At 51.3% G+C, this 17449-nt stretch overlaps 1 protein-coding gene across 5 annotated transcripts in view; it reads right to left on the minus strand.

The window, feature by feature from the left end:
* LOC142289838 (centromere protein C-like) overlaps positions 1-17449 on the minus strand; it is a 246824-nt gene that overhangs the window by 68651 nt on the left and 160724 nt on the right. The gene's annotated exons all lie outside the window — the stretch shown is intronic.

The following is a 17449-nucleotide window of genomic DNA, read 5'->3' on the forward strand; positions in this document are numbered from 1 at the left end:
AGACAATTAAAATATAAAAACTTTAGAAATAACAATTTAAAGCAGTTTGCTAACTCAAAATTAGAAAGTAACACATGTTACACACATGTGCATGAGTTATAACATGGCGTAGAAACTTGCATACAGTTTTCACTATGCCACTACTTACAAGGAACATACAATTAAAGGGGTTATCCGGCTTCTTTTGACTTTTTTTTTATTTCCCTATTGGGCTACATTGGGGCAGGTAAGTAGATAGAGACCACTTACCTGCCCTGCTGTCAGCCCCTCTCCCCCGACTCAGAGTGGTCATGTGACCGCTCCTGCCGCGATTTTGCTGCTTCTGGTCATTTCATGTCAACATGGGCAGGACCATGTTGACATGCAAATCTGGAGCAGCATGTCGCCTCCCTGCTGGGCGGCTACAGTGCGATGAGCCCCGCCCCCCTTCCCTGCACCCTCCCACACATTCCCCCGCACCCCTTACTCTCCCCGCAACCTCCCCCTGCACTGCTGTGGGGTCCGTGACCTGGGGGAGGGGCCTGGCGGCGGCTGCCGTGGTGTCAGCTCCAGCACCGGGCCCCCTGCTCAGGATCGCACATTCAAATGTACCGGCATCACAGATCACAGATGCCGGTACATTTGAAAGTGCTGATGAGAAGCAGCGCAGCGCTGCATCTCATTACTGCCCGGCTGTCTGTGCTCTCTTCAGCACGGCGGTGACGTCACTACTGTGCTGATATGGCCAGAGCACAGACAGCGCGCGAACGTGCAGAAGCGGCGGGGACCGAGGACGGGTGAGTATGTACTCCCAACGGTGCAGAGCGCCGCGTGCGGTACAGAGCCATATGTGTGTGTGTGCGGTGCAGAGCCATATGTGTGCGGTGCAGAGCCATATGTGTGCGGTGCAGAGCCATATGTGTGCGTGTGCAAAGCCATGTGTGTGCGTGTGCAGAGCCATGTGTGTGCAGAGCCATGTGTGTGCGTGTGCAGAGCCATGTGTGTGCAGAGCCATATGTGTGCGGTGCAGAGCCATATGTGTGCGTGTGCGGTGCAGAGCCATGTGTGTGCGGTGCAGAGCCATGTGTGTGCGGTGCAGAGCCATATGTGTGCGTGTGCAGAGCCATGTGTGTGCGTGTGCAGAACCATGTGTGTGCGTGTGCAGAGCCATGTGTATGCGGAGCCATATGTGTGCGGTGCAGAGCCATATGTGTGCGTGTGCGGTGCAGAGCCATGTGTGCGTGTGCGGTGCAGAGCCATGTGTGTGCGTGTGCGGTGCAGAGCCATGTGTGTGCGTGTGCGGTGCAGAGCCATGTGTGTGCGTGTGCAGAACCATGTGTGTGCGTGTGCGGTGCAGAGCCATGTGTGTGTGGTGCAGAGCCATGCGTGTGCGTGGTGTGGTGTGCAGAGCCATGCGTGTGCGTGGTGTGGTGTGCAGAGCCATGTGTGCGCGTGGTGTGCAGAGCCATGTGTGCGCGTGGTGTGCAGAGCCATGTGTACGCGTGATGTGGTGTGCAGAGCCATGTGTGCGCGTGGTGTGGTGTGCAGAGCCATGTGTGCACGTGGTGTGGTGTGCAGAGCCTGATGTGGGGCTGTTATTTGCAACGCTGTAGTGATAACAGGTCAGTGCTGAGACTGAATAATGACATGGACTGTGTGTGCAAGGGGCGGGCAGGGGGTTTGGCTGGACACTGAGGCCGGGCGGTGACAGCTCTGACTGAGGTTTTGCACAGGAAGTGGTCATGTTTGCTGGAGCTGAATGTAAACAAGAGCTGCAGAGAATAAAGGGATAATTCAAGAGGAACAAAAGTTAGAAAACAAAAAATAACAATGTAGGGGTGATTTATATGACAATACAGCACAGATTAGCTTACCAAACATTTTTGAGTTTATGTTGGACAACTCCTTTAATTGAAGAGCAGTATACAGCAGAATAATGTATTCAACATAAATGAATTCACCGACTTAGAAAAGTAACACTTTAATCTCTCTGAATATATGAACAATTTTCAAAACACTGACAAGACTGAATTTCACAGAACATTTTTTTAACCCATGAAATGAAAGAAAAGTTAATATTATAACTGAAAAATGAATACACGCCCCCCTCTCCCTATGAATATTATGGACAGCACCAAGTCCTGTAGGTAGGAATGAACATGCTAGCGACATTGCAACATCTATCTTTTTACATTCTTCAAGAACAACCTCTTTCCTCTTAGAATTCCCCTTTGGTGTTTCAGTTAGCTTCAGATCAGGAGACAAATGTTGCGCGCTGTGCCTGAGTCACCACATATAATAGCTGCATGGTTATTTCAAAATGTATGACATGTATTGCCAGCTTTAATTAAATTTGTTTTTCTCTGCTGTTCACTACATACAAACATTTGCATACACTCCCTTACTGGGGCTGTTCACCTGAGCTGATAACAAAGCCTGTGTGTATGCCCTAGTGGCAGTTGAAGTTAGTGTGAGGAGTGTAATATGGAGACGGTCCTGTCCTGAGGTAACCGTTGAAACCTCTGGAGGGGCCAGCTACAAATGGGCAGGGTATCCATCTCTAGGAATACTGGACTTTCAAGGGACAAGGTCAGTGGCAAACAGAGACTGCTATTAGTTTTTTTAAACACTTAATGACCGTGGGCAGGAATATTACGTCCTACTGGGGATCTGTGCACATGTCAGCTGATTTGTACAGCTGACACGTGTGCCTCGCAGTCAAGAGTGGATCCATGTTCCACCCATACCTGTTAACCCCTTAAATGGTGCAGTGAAAATGTCACAGCGCTATTTAAATGCTGATAGCGGAAAATTTTTACTCACCCGACTCCATCGGCGTTGCAGTGACGTGATTGTGACGACATGGACTTTGTCAGTGCCTAGCAAGGGTTAAAGTTTCTTAACATTCAGCTGGACATGAAGATATTTTGTTTATAAACGGGGGATAAGCCTTCATTGTTTCGTTTCATTGAGTCTAGTGTTAAGCTGGGTTCACACTAAGCGACAGCGACGACGTCGCTGTTACGTCACCATTTTCTGTGACGTAACAGCGACCTTGTAAGTCGCTGTTATGATCGCTGCTTAGCTGTCAAACACAGCGACGCAGCAGCGATCATAACGTCGCTGTGCTACATGTGCAGAGAGCAGGGAGCCGCGCTTAGCGCTGGCTCCTTGCTCTCCTAGGTACAGTACACATCGGGTTAATTAACCCGATGTGTAGTGCAGCTACATGTCACAGTGCAGAGAGCAGGGAGCCGCGCACACTGCTTAGCGCTGGCTCCTTGCTCTCCTTGCTACAGTATACATCGGGTTAATTACCCGATGTGTACTGCAGCCACATGTGCACAGAGCAGGAGCCGGCGCTGGCAGCAAGAGCGGCGGAGGCTGGTAACGAAGGTAAATATCGGGTAACCAGGGAAAGGTCTTCCCTTGGTTACCCGATGTTTACGCTGGTTACAGCTTACCGCAGCTGCCAGACGCCGGCTCCTGCTCCCTGCTCGCATCATTTCATCGCTCTCTAGCTGTCACACACAGCGATGTGTGTGTCACAGCGGGAGAGTGACGACCAAAAAATGAAGCTGGACATTCAGCAACGACTGGCGACCTCACAGCAGGGGCCAGGTCGTTGCTGGATGTCACACACAGCGACGGGACGTCGCTGCAACGTCACAGAAAATGGTGACGTAGCAGCGACGTCGTTGTCGTTGTCGCTGTGTGTGACACCAGCTTTAAAGTTCTTGTTGACTCATGTAATTACCTTGACCAGAGAGGATCAGATACCCAGACAAATCAATTGTGTGAACCTCCATTGTATTGTTAGATGCAATGTGGCTGGGCTGTCTCCCTTGTTACTGTCAGAGACCATTACTAATAGGGATATTTTATATGCGGCTTGAGATCTAGCCAATAAGAGCCCAGTCTTATCCACCAATCGTGAAGACCCCGATGGTCTGAATGGAGAGCTCAGGGGTATAAGAAGGAGGACTGTCCATTGCCCAGGTAGACTCTTGCTACATGATACCAATCTAGGACCTGCGGATCCGATTGGCAAGCCATAGCTGAACCTGGATTATAACACTACATGGACTTCAGCATCGAATGCAAGGATTCGGCTGTGATATCAAGGACTACCTAAGGTAGGAATCCAGCTTGGGACAATCCAGTCACCGGACCACAGACTTTGCAGACCTCAGCCAGCTTCCTAAATCTGGAGTTATTCCATTCTTGGTGGGTGCCCGCCAAAAGCGGGGTGCTGCTGGTTTGGAGTAAGTAGCCCTGGAAGCTCTGAGGTACGGACATTCTAAATCCCTGGTGAGCCAGCGGAAGGGTGAGAAACTGTTGCCGGTTATATTATGTGGTTTTGCGCCATATGCCGTTAATTGTTTGGGGATCCAATAAAGTATTAATATTGTGATTCCCTCACTGTGTGTTGTCTGAGTAGTGTTCCGCCCGCGGTTAAGGAGGTTGGGCGTTCAGTTGGGATGAGACCTGGGTCATGCTGCCTTTCTAAAGGCGGCCGGGCCAGCGGACAAGACAAGAGCATCCACTAACCCCCGTGTCTCCACAGTGATCACTGTGAGCCGATGGTTGTCATCGTAGCACAGGGTCATGTGATGACTGAAGTAGCTAACATGAGACACTTCCTGTTTCACCCAGCCGGCTGCTGTCAGTGACACGAGGTGAGTATTTCTGCTGTCCTCAGCTGTGTAGCTGTGATCAGCAGAAATAAATGAGTCATCAGACTGCTGATCCTTATAGTCCCTGAAGAGGGACTAGTAAAATAAAAAAAACAAGTTTAAAAAAAACAAAAAAAACCCTAAAAGTTTAAATCACCCCCCTTTCGCAGCTTTGAAAATTAAAGGGTTAAAAATCTAAAAAGTATACACGTATTTGGTATCGCCGTGTTTAGAAATGCCCGATCTATCAAAATATAAAATCAATTAATCTGATCAGTAGACAGCGTAGCAGGAAAAAAATTCAAACACCAAAATTAAGGTTTTTTTGGTTGCCACAAATTTTGCGCAAAATGCAATAACAGGCGATCAAAACGTAGCATCTACGCAAAAATGGTACCATTAAAAACGTCAGCTCGAGACACAAAGAATAAGCCATCACTGAGCCATAGGTTACAAAAAATGAAAAAGCTATGGGTCGCATAAAATGGTGCAATTAGTGGGCCACTTCTTTTGGACAAACTTCTCACTAGGCAGATTCATAATACTAAAATGCCTAGTTAACAATATCCCATACACGTTAGTCAATTTCTACTTCCCCAACAAGTAACAGTATACATATATTTGGAAAATTATCACCGAAGCCTGCAAGTTGAAAACAGGATCTTTCATCATAGTACATAGTAGGGGATTTTAGCTTTCGTTATGGCCAAATATGGACACTACGTCCAAGTCACAAACTCAACCCCCAATCCACTAACAAAATTTCTTCATTTACACAAGCTATATAACAAATGGAGACAACAAAACCCAACAGCAAGATACTATACATTCCTTTCTCATCCCCATAAGATATACACAAGAATAGATTATTTTTTGGTAGATAAGGCAGTAATACCTAAAGTGCTTAATACAAAAATAGCAAACATAACTCTGAGTGATCATGCCCCTATTACCCTAAACCAGGGGTGGGGAACCTTTTTACTGCCGGGGGCCATTTGGAATTTTCTACCAACCTTCGGGGGCCGCACAAAATATTATCAACTTGAAAAGAACCAGGCTATATTTGGTCAAACAATTAATTAACTCACCCCTAATGTGGTGGCCGGAGCGGCTGTGATGTTTGGTGATATTGATCATTTTGTTTCTCACAACTGCTTTTCCAGGTTTGTCTTTGTCTGCAGAGGCTGGGGGCATATACATCACAGGAGACACTGAGGCATATACATCACAGGAGATACTGAGGCATATACATCACAGGCGTGGCTGCGTCATATACATCCCAGAAAAGGCTGGGGCATATACATCACAGGAGAGGTTGGGGCGTATACATCACAGGAGGAGCGTATAGATCACAGGAGGGGTGTATACATCACAGGAGATGCTGAGCATGGACAGCACTAGTGGCGGGCACAGACAGCACTAGGTGGCAGCACGAACAGCACTAGGCGGCACAACGGACAGCACAACGGACAGCACGAGGCGGCACAACGGACAGCACGAGGCGGCACAACGGACAGCACGAGGCGGCACAACGGACAGCACGAGGCGGCACAACGGACAGCACGAGGCGGCACAACGGACAGCACGAGGCGGCACAACGGACAGCACGAGGCGGCACAACGGACAACACGAAGTGGCACAACGGACAGCACTAGGTGGCACAACGGACAGCACTAGGTGGCAGCACAGAGAGTACTAGCTGGCAGCACAGAGAGCACCAGTTGGCAGCACAGAGGGCGCTAGATGTCAGCAAAGAGCGCTAGTTGGCAGCACAGAGAGCACTAGGTGGCAGCACAGAGAGCACTAGGTGGCAGCACGGAGAGCACTAGGTGGCAGCACGGAGAGCACTAGCTGGCACAACGGACAGCACTAGTTGGCAGCACAGAGAGCACCAGCTGGCAGCACAGAGATCACCAGTTGGCAGCACGCACAGAGGGCGCTAGTTGGCAACACAGACAGAGCTAGTTGGCAGCACAGACAGCGCTAGTTGGCAGCACAGACAGCGCTAGCTGGCAGCACAGAGAGCACACTAGGTGGCAGCACGGAGAGCACTAGGTGGCAGCACGGAAAGCACTAGGTGGCAGCACAAAGAGCACTAGGTGGCAGCACAAAGAGCACTAGGTGGCAGCACAAAGAGCACTAGGTGGCAGCACAAAGAGCACTGACAGTGACAGCATTAGAAGGCAGCACGGAGAGCATTAGGTGACAGCACTTGGAGGCAGCAGGGAGAGGCACTATGTGGCAGCACTGACAGCACTAGGAGGCTGCACAGATTACACAGCATTGAGGGGTTACACACAGTACTAGGGGGTACACAGCATTGAGGGGTTACACACAGTACTAGGGGGTACACAGCACTTGGGGCTACACACAGTAGTAGGGGGGGTACAGAGCACTGGATGAGGGGCAGCGATGGGTTGTATACTCACAATACTAGGGGAGGGGGAGTCACACAGCACAGGTCCGGGAGGCATGTACAGCAGGGAGGCATCTGCTGCACCTCTTCTGCTATGACTGGAGCACAGCGCGCTGCTTACCCCGCCCACAAGGTAAACTCTCAGCACTCGAGCACAGTCCCGGGTTCAGTCTAGAATGTACGGGCTGTAGTCAGGTCCCGAAAAGAGCACGTACATTCTAGTACGGGCTGCAATCAGGATCTGGAAAAAGCCTGTACATTCTAGCATCTACCCAGAACGCACTGGGATTTTAAGGGGCCGCTCAAGCACTGGGGTAGCCTGGAATGTGCCCGGGGGCCGCATTAAATGTCATCGCGGGCCGCATACGGCCCCCGGGCCGGAGGTTCCCCACCCCTGCCCTAAACATAGAGGAGAGCTTTGCGACTTCCACATCCCCGATATGGCACCTAAACACATATACACTGAATCATCCTTCATATATGACCCAAACACATCAAGCTATCCAGGATTACTTGGAAATCAATGATAATGGTGAAGTCACAGAACCGACATTGTGGTGTGCACATAAAGCGGCCATGAGAGGTCATTTTATAAAGCAGGCCTCACATCATAAAAAAGTATCCCAAATACTGACCACTTCCTTCAAAGCAAGTTGGCTAGCCTACACAGATTAAACAAACAGACATTCGGCCGAGAGAGCGTCGGAGATATCAGCCCTGTACAGTCAGCTACACAAATTGAACCTACACAAATACGAACATGCCCTTAAAAAGCTTAAACTATCATACTATTGGCAGGGTACCGTGTTTTTCGGACCATAAGACGCACTCCCCCCCCCCCCCAAATGTTGGGGGAAAGTGGGGGGTGCGTCTTATGGTCTGAATGTGGCTGCAGGGAATGAGGGCGCTGCGGTGGAGTGGGTCATCGGGGACACGAGCCGGCTGTAGCAGCCTGCCGTGACCACGTGTGCCCACTCATTACATATGCATGCCCATCCTGTCGCCCATCATCTCTCAGTGCTGAAGCCAGCACCGACAGGTGGGCAGGATGATGAGCGGGGGGTGCGCGCATAATTAACAGCCGGCCCGCATGATCACCCCTAGCAACTACAGCCTGGAGTGATCATGTGACGCTGTAATCACTGCCCCCGTGCATCATTCTCAGCGCGGGGTGCAGTGAATCAGTACACTCACCCGTCACCGTGTGTGAAGCCGTCCCCCTGCAGCATCACTATGTCTTCCTGTCTGTGGCGGTCAGCTGATCTGTGTAGAGAGTGGTGAGCACAGCGATGACGTCATCGCTGTATGCGCCGCTAGTGTCCACACAGATCAGCTAACTGCCACAGACAGGAAGACATCGCGATGCTGCAGACAACGGTGACGGCTCCACTCAGCGGCGCTGCAGCTGAGACAGAGAGGAAGATGATCAGTGCTGCAGGGAGTGAGGGAAGGTGAGTATAAACGTTTATTTTTTTTTCTGTGCCATAGGATACAGGCCATATACCAGGATGGGTGGTATATTATGAGCAGGATGGGGGGTATATTATGAGCAGGATGGGGGTATATGAGCAGGATTGGGGGTATATGAGCATGATGGGGGGTATATGAGCAGGATGGATGGGGGTATATGAGCAGGATGGAAGGGGTATATGAGCAGGATGGATGGGGTATATCAGCAGGATGAATGGGGTATATGAGCAGGATGGATGGGGTATATGAGCAGGATGGATGGGGTATATGAGCAGGATGGATGGGGGTATATGAGCAGGATGGATGGGGTATATGAGCAAGATGGGGGGTATATGAACAGGATGGATGGGGGTATATGAGAAGGATGGATGGGGGTATATGAGCAGGATGGGGGTATATGAGCAGGATCATATACAAGGCAGGAGGATCGTTACCAGAATGGGGTACCTTAGTAGAGAATTTGGGGACATTACCCCCATAACAGTGTCAGCAGCAGATCCTCGCCCCATAACAGTGTGTCATGACCACATTTTTTGGTTAAAATTTTATTTTCCTATTTTCCTCCTCTAAAACCAGGGTGCATCTTATGGTCAGGTGCGTCTTAGGCTATGTGCGCACTAGAAAAGTGATTTTTCTCAAGAAAATTTCTTGAGAAACTTCTGGGAGTTGAAGATTACCGCACCTGCGGTAAAAACCGCACCAAAACCACGGGAAAAACGCATGCGTTTTTGCCACGGTTTTTCCGCAGGTTGGTCCCTGCGTTTTTTTTATGCTGAACTGCAATAAATAATATAGATAATAGAAAAATCGATAGACAGATAATGGATAGAGGGAAAGATGGATTGATGAATAGATAGATGAGAAAGACCTGTATAATGTCCCACCCCCCTGCATATTCTAAGCTGGCACCCTTTAGTGACTTTCATGTGGCACTAAAGGGTGCCTAGCCTTGTATTTAGCCAAAAAATAAATAAATAATTTAAAAAAAAATGACGTGAGGTCCCCCCATCTTTTGTAGCCAGCTAGGGTAAAGCAGACGGCTGCAGCCTGCAGACCACAGCTGGCAGCTTCACCTTGGCTGGTAATCCAAAACAGAGGGCACCCCACGCTGTTATTTTACATTAAATAAATAATTTAAAACAAAAAACGTGGGGTCCTCCCCGAAATTGGATCACCAGCCGAGGTAAAGCAGACAGCTGGAGTCTGATATTCTCAGACTAGGGAGGTCGACTATTATTGGACACTCCCCAGCCTAAAAATAGCAGGTTGCAGCCGCCCCAGAAGTGGCGCATCCATTAGACGTGCCAATCCTGGCGCTTCGCCCCAACTCATCCCATTGCCCTGGTGCGGTGGCAAACGGGGTAATATATGGGGTTGATGCCAGATGTGTAATGTCACCTGGCATCAAGCCCTGGGGTTAGTGATGTCACGCGTCTATCAGATACCCGACATCACCAACCCAGTCAGTAAGAAATAAAAAATAGACAGCAAAAAAAGTTTTATTTGAAAAAACACTCCCCACATTCCCTCTTTCACTAATTTATTGACAAGAACAATCAAATCCGGGTGCGGCGTAATCCAATAAGGGGGGGGGGGTGTCCCATGACGATCCATACCATAGATACTGTCCCAGTCAATGAAGAACAGAAGGTTCCCCATTGGCTGGGAGAGTAATGCAGTGACCAGAGCTAACATCAATAGGTCAGCCCAGGTCGCTGCAGGGGATGCCGAGCGCTGCCATCAGGAGGTTAGATGAGCTCATTACCGGCTGTGATGATCTCCTGCAGTCCTGCCATCAGCGCTGTCACTGCTTTCTAAGCCCGCCGCGTTCTCAGCAGTATCGCGAGAGCCCGTGACGTCACCGCCAGTGACAGTCTTGGGCCGCGGGCATAGACGGCAGTGACAGCGGTGACGTCAGGAGGCAGGAGATCGTCACAGCAGGTAATGATCTCATCTCACCTCCTGACAGCAGCGCCCGTCATCCCCGCGGCTGCACGCACTGCTGTGTGTCAGTGTCTGCCTGAGCTGCAGGGTGACAAGCTGCTGACACTGCGGGCAGACAATGACACACCGCAGTGCAGGCAGCGGCGGGGCTGGAGCGGGACACAGACTGCACGGGCACCTGGAGGTCACACGGAAGTGCTTCTGTGCGGCGTCCAGGGAGTGTGATGTGTGTTTACTCTGCTCCGCTTCCTCTTCTGTCATAATAACATCACTTCCTGCAAAACAGCAGGCAGCGATGAACATTACCGCAGGTAAATCGCGGCTATACCGGGGGTATACCGCACATCATTTGCTACCTGCGGTATACCCCCGGAATTTCGCGATTACATTACAGTGAATGGAGTGAAATACCGGGGGTATACCGCAGGTACCTGCTGAAAAGAAGTGACATGCACATTTTCTCAAGAAATTTTCTCAAGCAAATCTTCACAAAGAATTTTCTTGAGAAAAAAAACGCAGTGTGCGCACAGCTATTTTTTTTCCCATAGGTTTTGCTGGGAAATGTCTGCAGAAAGATTTCAAACATTTCTCAAGAAATTTCTGCAGCAAAACCGCGGGTAAAAACGCCTAGTGCGCACATAGCCTTATAGTCCGAAAAATATGGTAATAGGCCTGGGGCCTTACTGGCCAGACAGATTAAAGTACAAGCAGCAAAATTTTGCATACCCTACTTGAAAGCTTCAAATACAGAGAAAATAATGGACCCCAGGAAATTGCAAACGAATTTGCTAACTATTATGCCACCTTGTATAACTTGAAGGAGGATACCCATACCCCTCAACAAGAACGAGGTAAGATACTTGCATTTTTAAGAGCAGTGAAACTCCCAAAACTATCTACTACACAGAGGAAAAGCCTTTCCCAAACGTTTACAGCGACCGAAATAGAAAAAGCTCTGGATTCTGTGAAGCTGCATAAAGCCCCGGGCATTCCAAACTATTATGAGAAATATAAAAGAAGGGAATTTTGTTTACTTACCGTAAATTCCTTTTCTTCTAGCTCCTAATGGGAGACCCAGACAATTGGGGTGTATAGCTACTGCCTCCGGAGGCCACACAAAGTATTACACTTTAAAAAGTGTAACCCCTCCCCTCTGCCTATACACCCTCCCGTGCATCACGGGCCCATCAGTTTTGGTGCCAAAGCAGGAAGGAGGAACTTATAAATTGGTCTAAGGTAAATTCAATCCGAAGGATGTTCGGAGAACTGAAACCATGAACCAAAAGAACCCTTCAACATGTGTACACAAAAGAACAACAGCCCGAAGGGAACAGGGGCGGGTGCTGGGTCTCCCAATAGGAGCTAGAAGAAAAGGAATTTACGGTAAGTAAACAAAATTCCCTTCTTCTTTGTCGCTCCATTGGGAGACCCAGACAATTGGGATGTCCAAAAGCAGTCCCTGGGTGGGTAAAAGAATACCTCGATAAAACGAGCCGAAAAAACGGCCCTCTCTTACAGGAGAGCAACCGCCTCCTGAAGGACTCGCCTACCTAGGCTGGCATCTGCCACAGCATAGGCATGAACCTGATAGTGTTTCGTGAAAAAAGTGCAGACTCGACCAGGTAGTGCTGACACACCTGCTGAGCCGTAGCCCGGTGACGCCATGCCCCGGATGCCTCTGCGGCTCTGGTAGAATTGGCTTTCAGCTCTAAAGGAATCGGAAGCCCAGAAGAACGGTAGGCTTCAAGGGTCAGTTCCTTGATCCACCGAGCCAAGGTTGACTTGGAAGCCTGCGACCCCTTACGCTGCCCAGTGACCAGGACAAAGAGCGCATCAAAACGGCGCGGGGGCCCAGTGCGCGAAAAAAGAGCCGGAGTGTTCTCCCGAGATCTAACAAGTGCAATCCTTTTCACAATTGTGAACTGGATGAGAGCCAAAAGAAGGTAAGGAGATATCCTGATTGAGAAGAAAAGGAGGATACCACCTTAAATAGGAATTCCGGGACCGGACGCAGAACCACTTCATCCTGGCGAAATACCAGGAAGGGGGCTTGCATGACAGCCCTGCTAGATCAGACACTCTCCGAAGTGATGTGCCTGCCACTAGGAAGACCACCTTCTGCGAAAGACGTGATAGAGAAAACTCTGAGAACGCTAAGAGCCAGAACTCAATGGCCACCCAGTCAGGTTGAAGACCTCAGAATTCAGATGGACAATGGCCCTTGAGACAGCAAGTCTGGTCGGTCCGGAGGTGCCCACGGTCGACCCACCGTGAGGTGCCACAGATCCAGGTATCACGACCTCCTCGGCCAGTCTGGAGCGACGAGGATGGCGCGGCTGCAGTCGGACCCGATCTTGAGTAACACTCTGGGCAGCAGCTCCAGAGGAGGAAAAACATAAGGCAGTCGAAATTGCGACTAGACCTGAACTGATGCGTCCGCCGCCAGCGCTCTGTGCTGGCGGTTGATGTACGCGACCGCCGTGGCGTCGTCCGACTGTATCCGGATCTGCCTGCCGTCCAGCCACCGCTGGAACGACTTTAGGGCTAGCTACACTGGCCTTATCTCCCGAACATTGATCTGAAGGGAGGACTCTGTCAGAGTCCAGGTTCCCTGAGCCCTGTGGTGGAGGAAGACCGCTGTCCACCCTGACAAACTGTTGTCCGTCGTGACCATAGCCCAGGATGGGAGCAGGAAGGACATTTCTTTCGACCAAGAAGGGGAAGAAGCCACCACTGAGGAGAGGTTTTGTCCGCCAGTGAAAGAGAGACGTTCCTGTCTAGGGACGTCGACCTCCTGTCCCATTTGCGGAGAATGTGCCGTTGAGTGGACACAGATGAAACTGCGCAAGGGAAACTGCCTCCATTGCTGCCACCATCTTCCCTAGGAAGCGCTTGAGGCGCCTCAAGGGGTGAGACTGGGCCCGAAGGAGAGAGTGCACCCCTGTCTGCAGCGAACGCTGTTTGTCCAGCGATCGCTTCACTATCTCAGAGAGAGAATGAACTCCATCCCGAGGTAAGTCAGTGATTGGGTCGGTGTCAATTTTTACTTGGGAAATTGATGATCCACCCGAACCTCTGGAGAGTCTCCAAAACCATGTTCAGGCTGTGTTGACGTGGCACCCGGGAGGGTGCCTTGACTTAGGAGATCGTCTAGGTAAGGGATCACCGAGTGTCCCTGAGAGTGTAGGCCCATCGCCACTGATGCCATGACCTTGGTGAAGACCCTTGGGACTGTCGCCAGGCCGAAAGGCAGAGTCACGAGCTGAAAGCGTTCGACCCGGATGGCGACACACCGGGAGCGTTGATGCTCTGGTGTAATCGGCACATGGAGATAAGCATCCCTGATGTAGATTGATGCTAGGAAGACTCCCTGGGACATCGAAGCGATGACTGAGCGGAGAGATTCCATCCGAACCGTCTGGTTCTCACGTGTCTGTTGAGCAGAATGAGGGCCGGAAACGGACCGGAATGATCCGTCCTTTTTTGGTACCCCTAACAAGTTGGAGTAAAAACCGCGACCACGTTCTTGAAGCGGAACGGGGATCACAACTCCATCTGCAGAAACGAGTAGGAGGACGAGAGCTGAGCTCTATCCTGTAACCGTGAGACGGAATGTCTCTCACCCATCGGTTTTTCATCCAGTTGCACGCCAAACAAACGGTCGCCAGAAAATGGCAAACCGGTTAAGAGCTTCTTGGAAGCAGAGTCTGCCTTCCAATCGCGTAGCCCCATGGCCCTGCGGACTGCTATCGAATTGGCGGATGCTACCGCTGTACGGCTCGCAGAGTCCAGGACGGTGTTCATGGCGTAGGACGAAAAAACCGACGCCTGAGAAGTCAAAGACACAACCTGCGGAGCAGAGGTACGTGCGACCACATTAGTCTCAGACAGACAAGCTGAGATAGCTTGGAGTGCCCGCTCTACTGCGAAGGCCGGAGCAAAGACGCGCCTATGGCGTCATAGATGGATTTCATCATGAGCTCTATTTGCCTGTCAGTGGCATCCTTGAGCGATGAACCATCTGCCACTCATACTACGGAACTAGCCGCCAGTCTGGAGACTGGAGGATCCACCTTGGGACACTGAGCCCAGCCCTTAACTACGTCAGGGGGGAAAGGGTAACGTGTGTCATTAAGGCGCTGAGTAAGCGCTTGTCCGGAAGTGCTCTGTGCTTCTGGACAGCATCTCTGAAGTTAGAGTGATCGAAAGACGCACTCCGGGTATGTTTGGGAAACCTACACTGGTGTTTCTCCTACTGTGAAGCCGACTCCTCTATAGGTGGAGTTGGGAGAGAAGGACTAGCACCTGGTTGATGGACGTTATAAGGTCATTTACTATGGCGTCCCCTTCAGGTGTTGAGAGCACGTCAGGATCAGAGCCCTGAGCTGCGACCTCCGCTTCATCCTCCAGAGGGTCCTCATGCTGAGACCCCGAACCGCGTGATGCCGCCGGGGAAGGTTCCCAGCAAGCCCGCTTAGCCTGTCTGAGGCTGCGGTCCGTGTCGGAGTTCTCACCGTGGGATCTGGGTGCCACCCCAGGAGCCCTTTGCTGTACCGACCGAGAGGGCCTGGGGACGATGAACTCACTGTGCCCTGGCCCTGTGTTACTGGTCTGGACTGCCGAGCTTCTAGTATCTTAGCAGACCGTCCGTCCATGGACTGAGCCATGGAATGTGAAGCGACTCAGAGAGTTTCTCAGTCAAAATTGTAAACTCTGTCCCTTCCATCTTGCAGTGGAAACCGGCGGTACCTCCTGAGCCGAGGGTCCCACCAGTGCCGGAGGCTCCGGCTGAGGGAGCCAAAGCAAATAATGTTGCCGAATAGAGAAAATGTATACCATATATATATATATATATATATATATATATATATATACACTACGGAACTCAGGGGGGTCCAGCACCTGACAACTGGTGTGGCTTACCAACCGCCCCAAGCGGTGGTGTGTCCACCAGATTCCCTGCCAGGGACTCTCAGAGCTGCAGAGCTCCTTGAAATCCCCCACCGGCAGAAGTGACTGACTGTCAAGCTCGGGGGCGGGAGTACCTGTACTAGGCCGCAAACGCCTGGGACTAAAGTTAAAAACGCGGCCGGCCAACAGGCGCGGTCGGCGCGGTAGTCCCGGCTCACAAAACGCACAGCAGCCGCTGCGGCGTCTGTAACACAGGCGCTGCATGCACCGTCCCTAAGGGGACACAGAGTACCTCATGGGTGCAGGGCTCTGTCCCTGATGAAATCCAGCCTCCTGTCCGTCAGATTCCCCCAGGGGCTGCGGAGGGAGCCCGGTCCCAGTGACCGGCGACCGGTTAGGATCCCACTTTTCCCAGAACTGCGGAGCCCGTTCTGAAATCCCCCACCAGCAGAAATGATTCACAGTGCTCAGTGAGGGGGGAGGAGGATACCAAGCATGCTCCAGCACTTACTGCCGACGTCCAGTCGGCCGTCCTGCTTTTACCCCTGACTGGCAGGCCCGGGGGCGGGAGTACATGTACTAGGCCGCAAAAGCCGGGGACTAAAGTTAAACGCGCGGCCGGCCAACAGGCGCGGTCGGCGCGGTAGTCCTGGCTCACAAACCACAGAGCAGCCGCTGCGGCGTCTGTAACACAGGCGCTGCATGCGCCGTCCCTAAGGGGACACAGAGTACCTGATGGATGCAGGGCCCTGTCCCTGATGGTATCCAGCCTCCTGTCCGTCAGATTCCCCCAGGGGCTGCGGAAGGAGCCCGGTCCCAGTGACCGGCGACCGGTTAGGATCCCACTTCTGTCAGAACTGCGGAGCCCGTTCTGAAATCCCCCACAGGCAGTATTGATTATAACAATGGCTGCCAGCGTTCTGAGGGGAGGATGGAGCCGTGGGCGTGCCTAAGAAAGTGCGGGAAACTGGTGCCCCACAGTGCTCAGTGAGGGGGGAGGAGGATACCAAAGTATGTTCCAGCCCTCACTGCCGACGTCCAGTCGGCCGTCCCGCCCCTACCCCTGACTGGCAGGCTTGGGGGCGGGAGTATATGGTACTAGGCCGTAAAAGCCGGGGACTAAAGTTAAAAACGCGGCCGGCAAACAGGCGCGGTCGGCGCGGTAGTCCCAGTCTCACCAACCACACAGCAGCTGCTGCGGCGTCTGTAACACAGGCGCTGCATGCGCCGTCCCTAAGGGGACACAGAGTACCTTATGGATGCAGGGCCCTGTCCCTGATGATATCCAGTCTCCTGTCCGTCAGATTCCCCCAGGGGCTGCGGATGGAGCCCGGTCCCAGTGCCTGGATGACCGGTTAGGATCCCACTTCTCCCAGAGCCCCTAAGGGATGGGGAAGGAAAACGGCATGTGGGCTCCAGCCTCTGTACCCGCAATGGGTACCTCAACCTTAACAGCACCGCCGACTCAGTGGGGTGAGAAGGGAGCATGCCGGGGGCCCTGTGGGGGCCCTCTTTTCTTCCATCCGATACAATCAGCAGCTGCTGCTGACTAAAATGTGGAGCTTGTGTGCCTCCTTCAACACAAAGCATAAAAACTGATGGGCCCGTGATGCACGGGAGGGTGTATAGGCAGAGGGGAGGGGTTACACTTTTTAAAGTGTAATACTTTGTGTGGCCTCCGGAGGCAGTAGCTATACACCCCAATTGTCTGGGTCTCCCAATGGAGCGACAAAGAAAAATGGTTTCCCCCTATCCTGAAAGACTGTTTAATGAGGCAGCACAGAAAAGCTCTTTCCCTACCGAAATGCTCAATGCTCACATTTTTACCTTATCCAAAATAGGGAAAAATCCGGACACGCCGGCAAAGTTTCAGCCAACCTCTTTACTAAATAGAGATATTAAACTATACACCAAGATAATATCTTCAGAGCTCCTTAACATACTACCAGAGATTATCCATAATAACCAGGTCGGCTTTGTAAAAATCAGACAAGCTAGTGATAAAACTCGACGCCTTATTGATCTTATCGCCGAGTTGGAGGCGGGTCGGACG

Source organism: Anomaloglossus baeobatrachus, chromosome 2 (assembly GCF_048569485.1).
Source record: "Anomaloglossus baeobatrachus isolate aAnoBae1 chromosome 2, aAnoBae1.hap1, whole genome shotgun sequence".
Lineage (NCBI taxonomy): Eukaryota > Metazoa > Chordata > Amphibia > Anura > Aromobatidae > Anomaloglossus > Anomaloglossus baeobatrachus.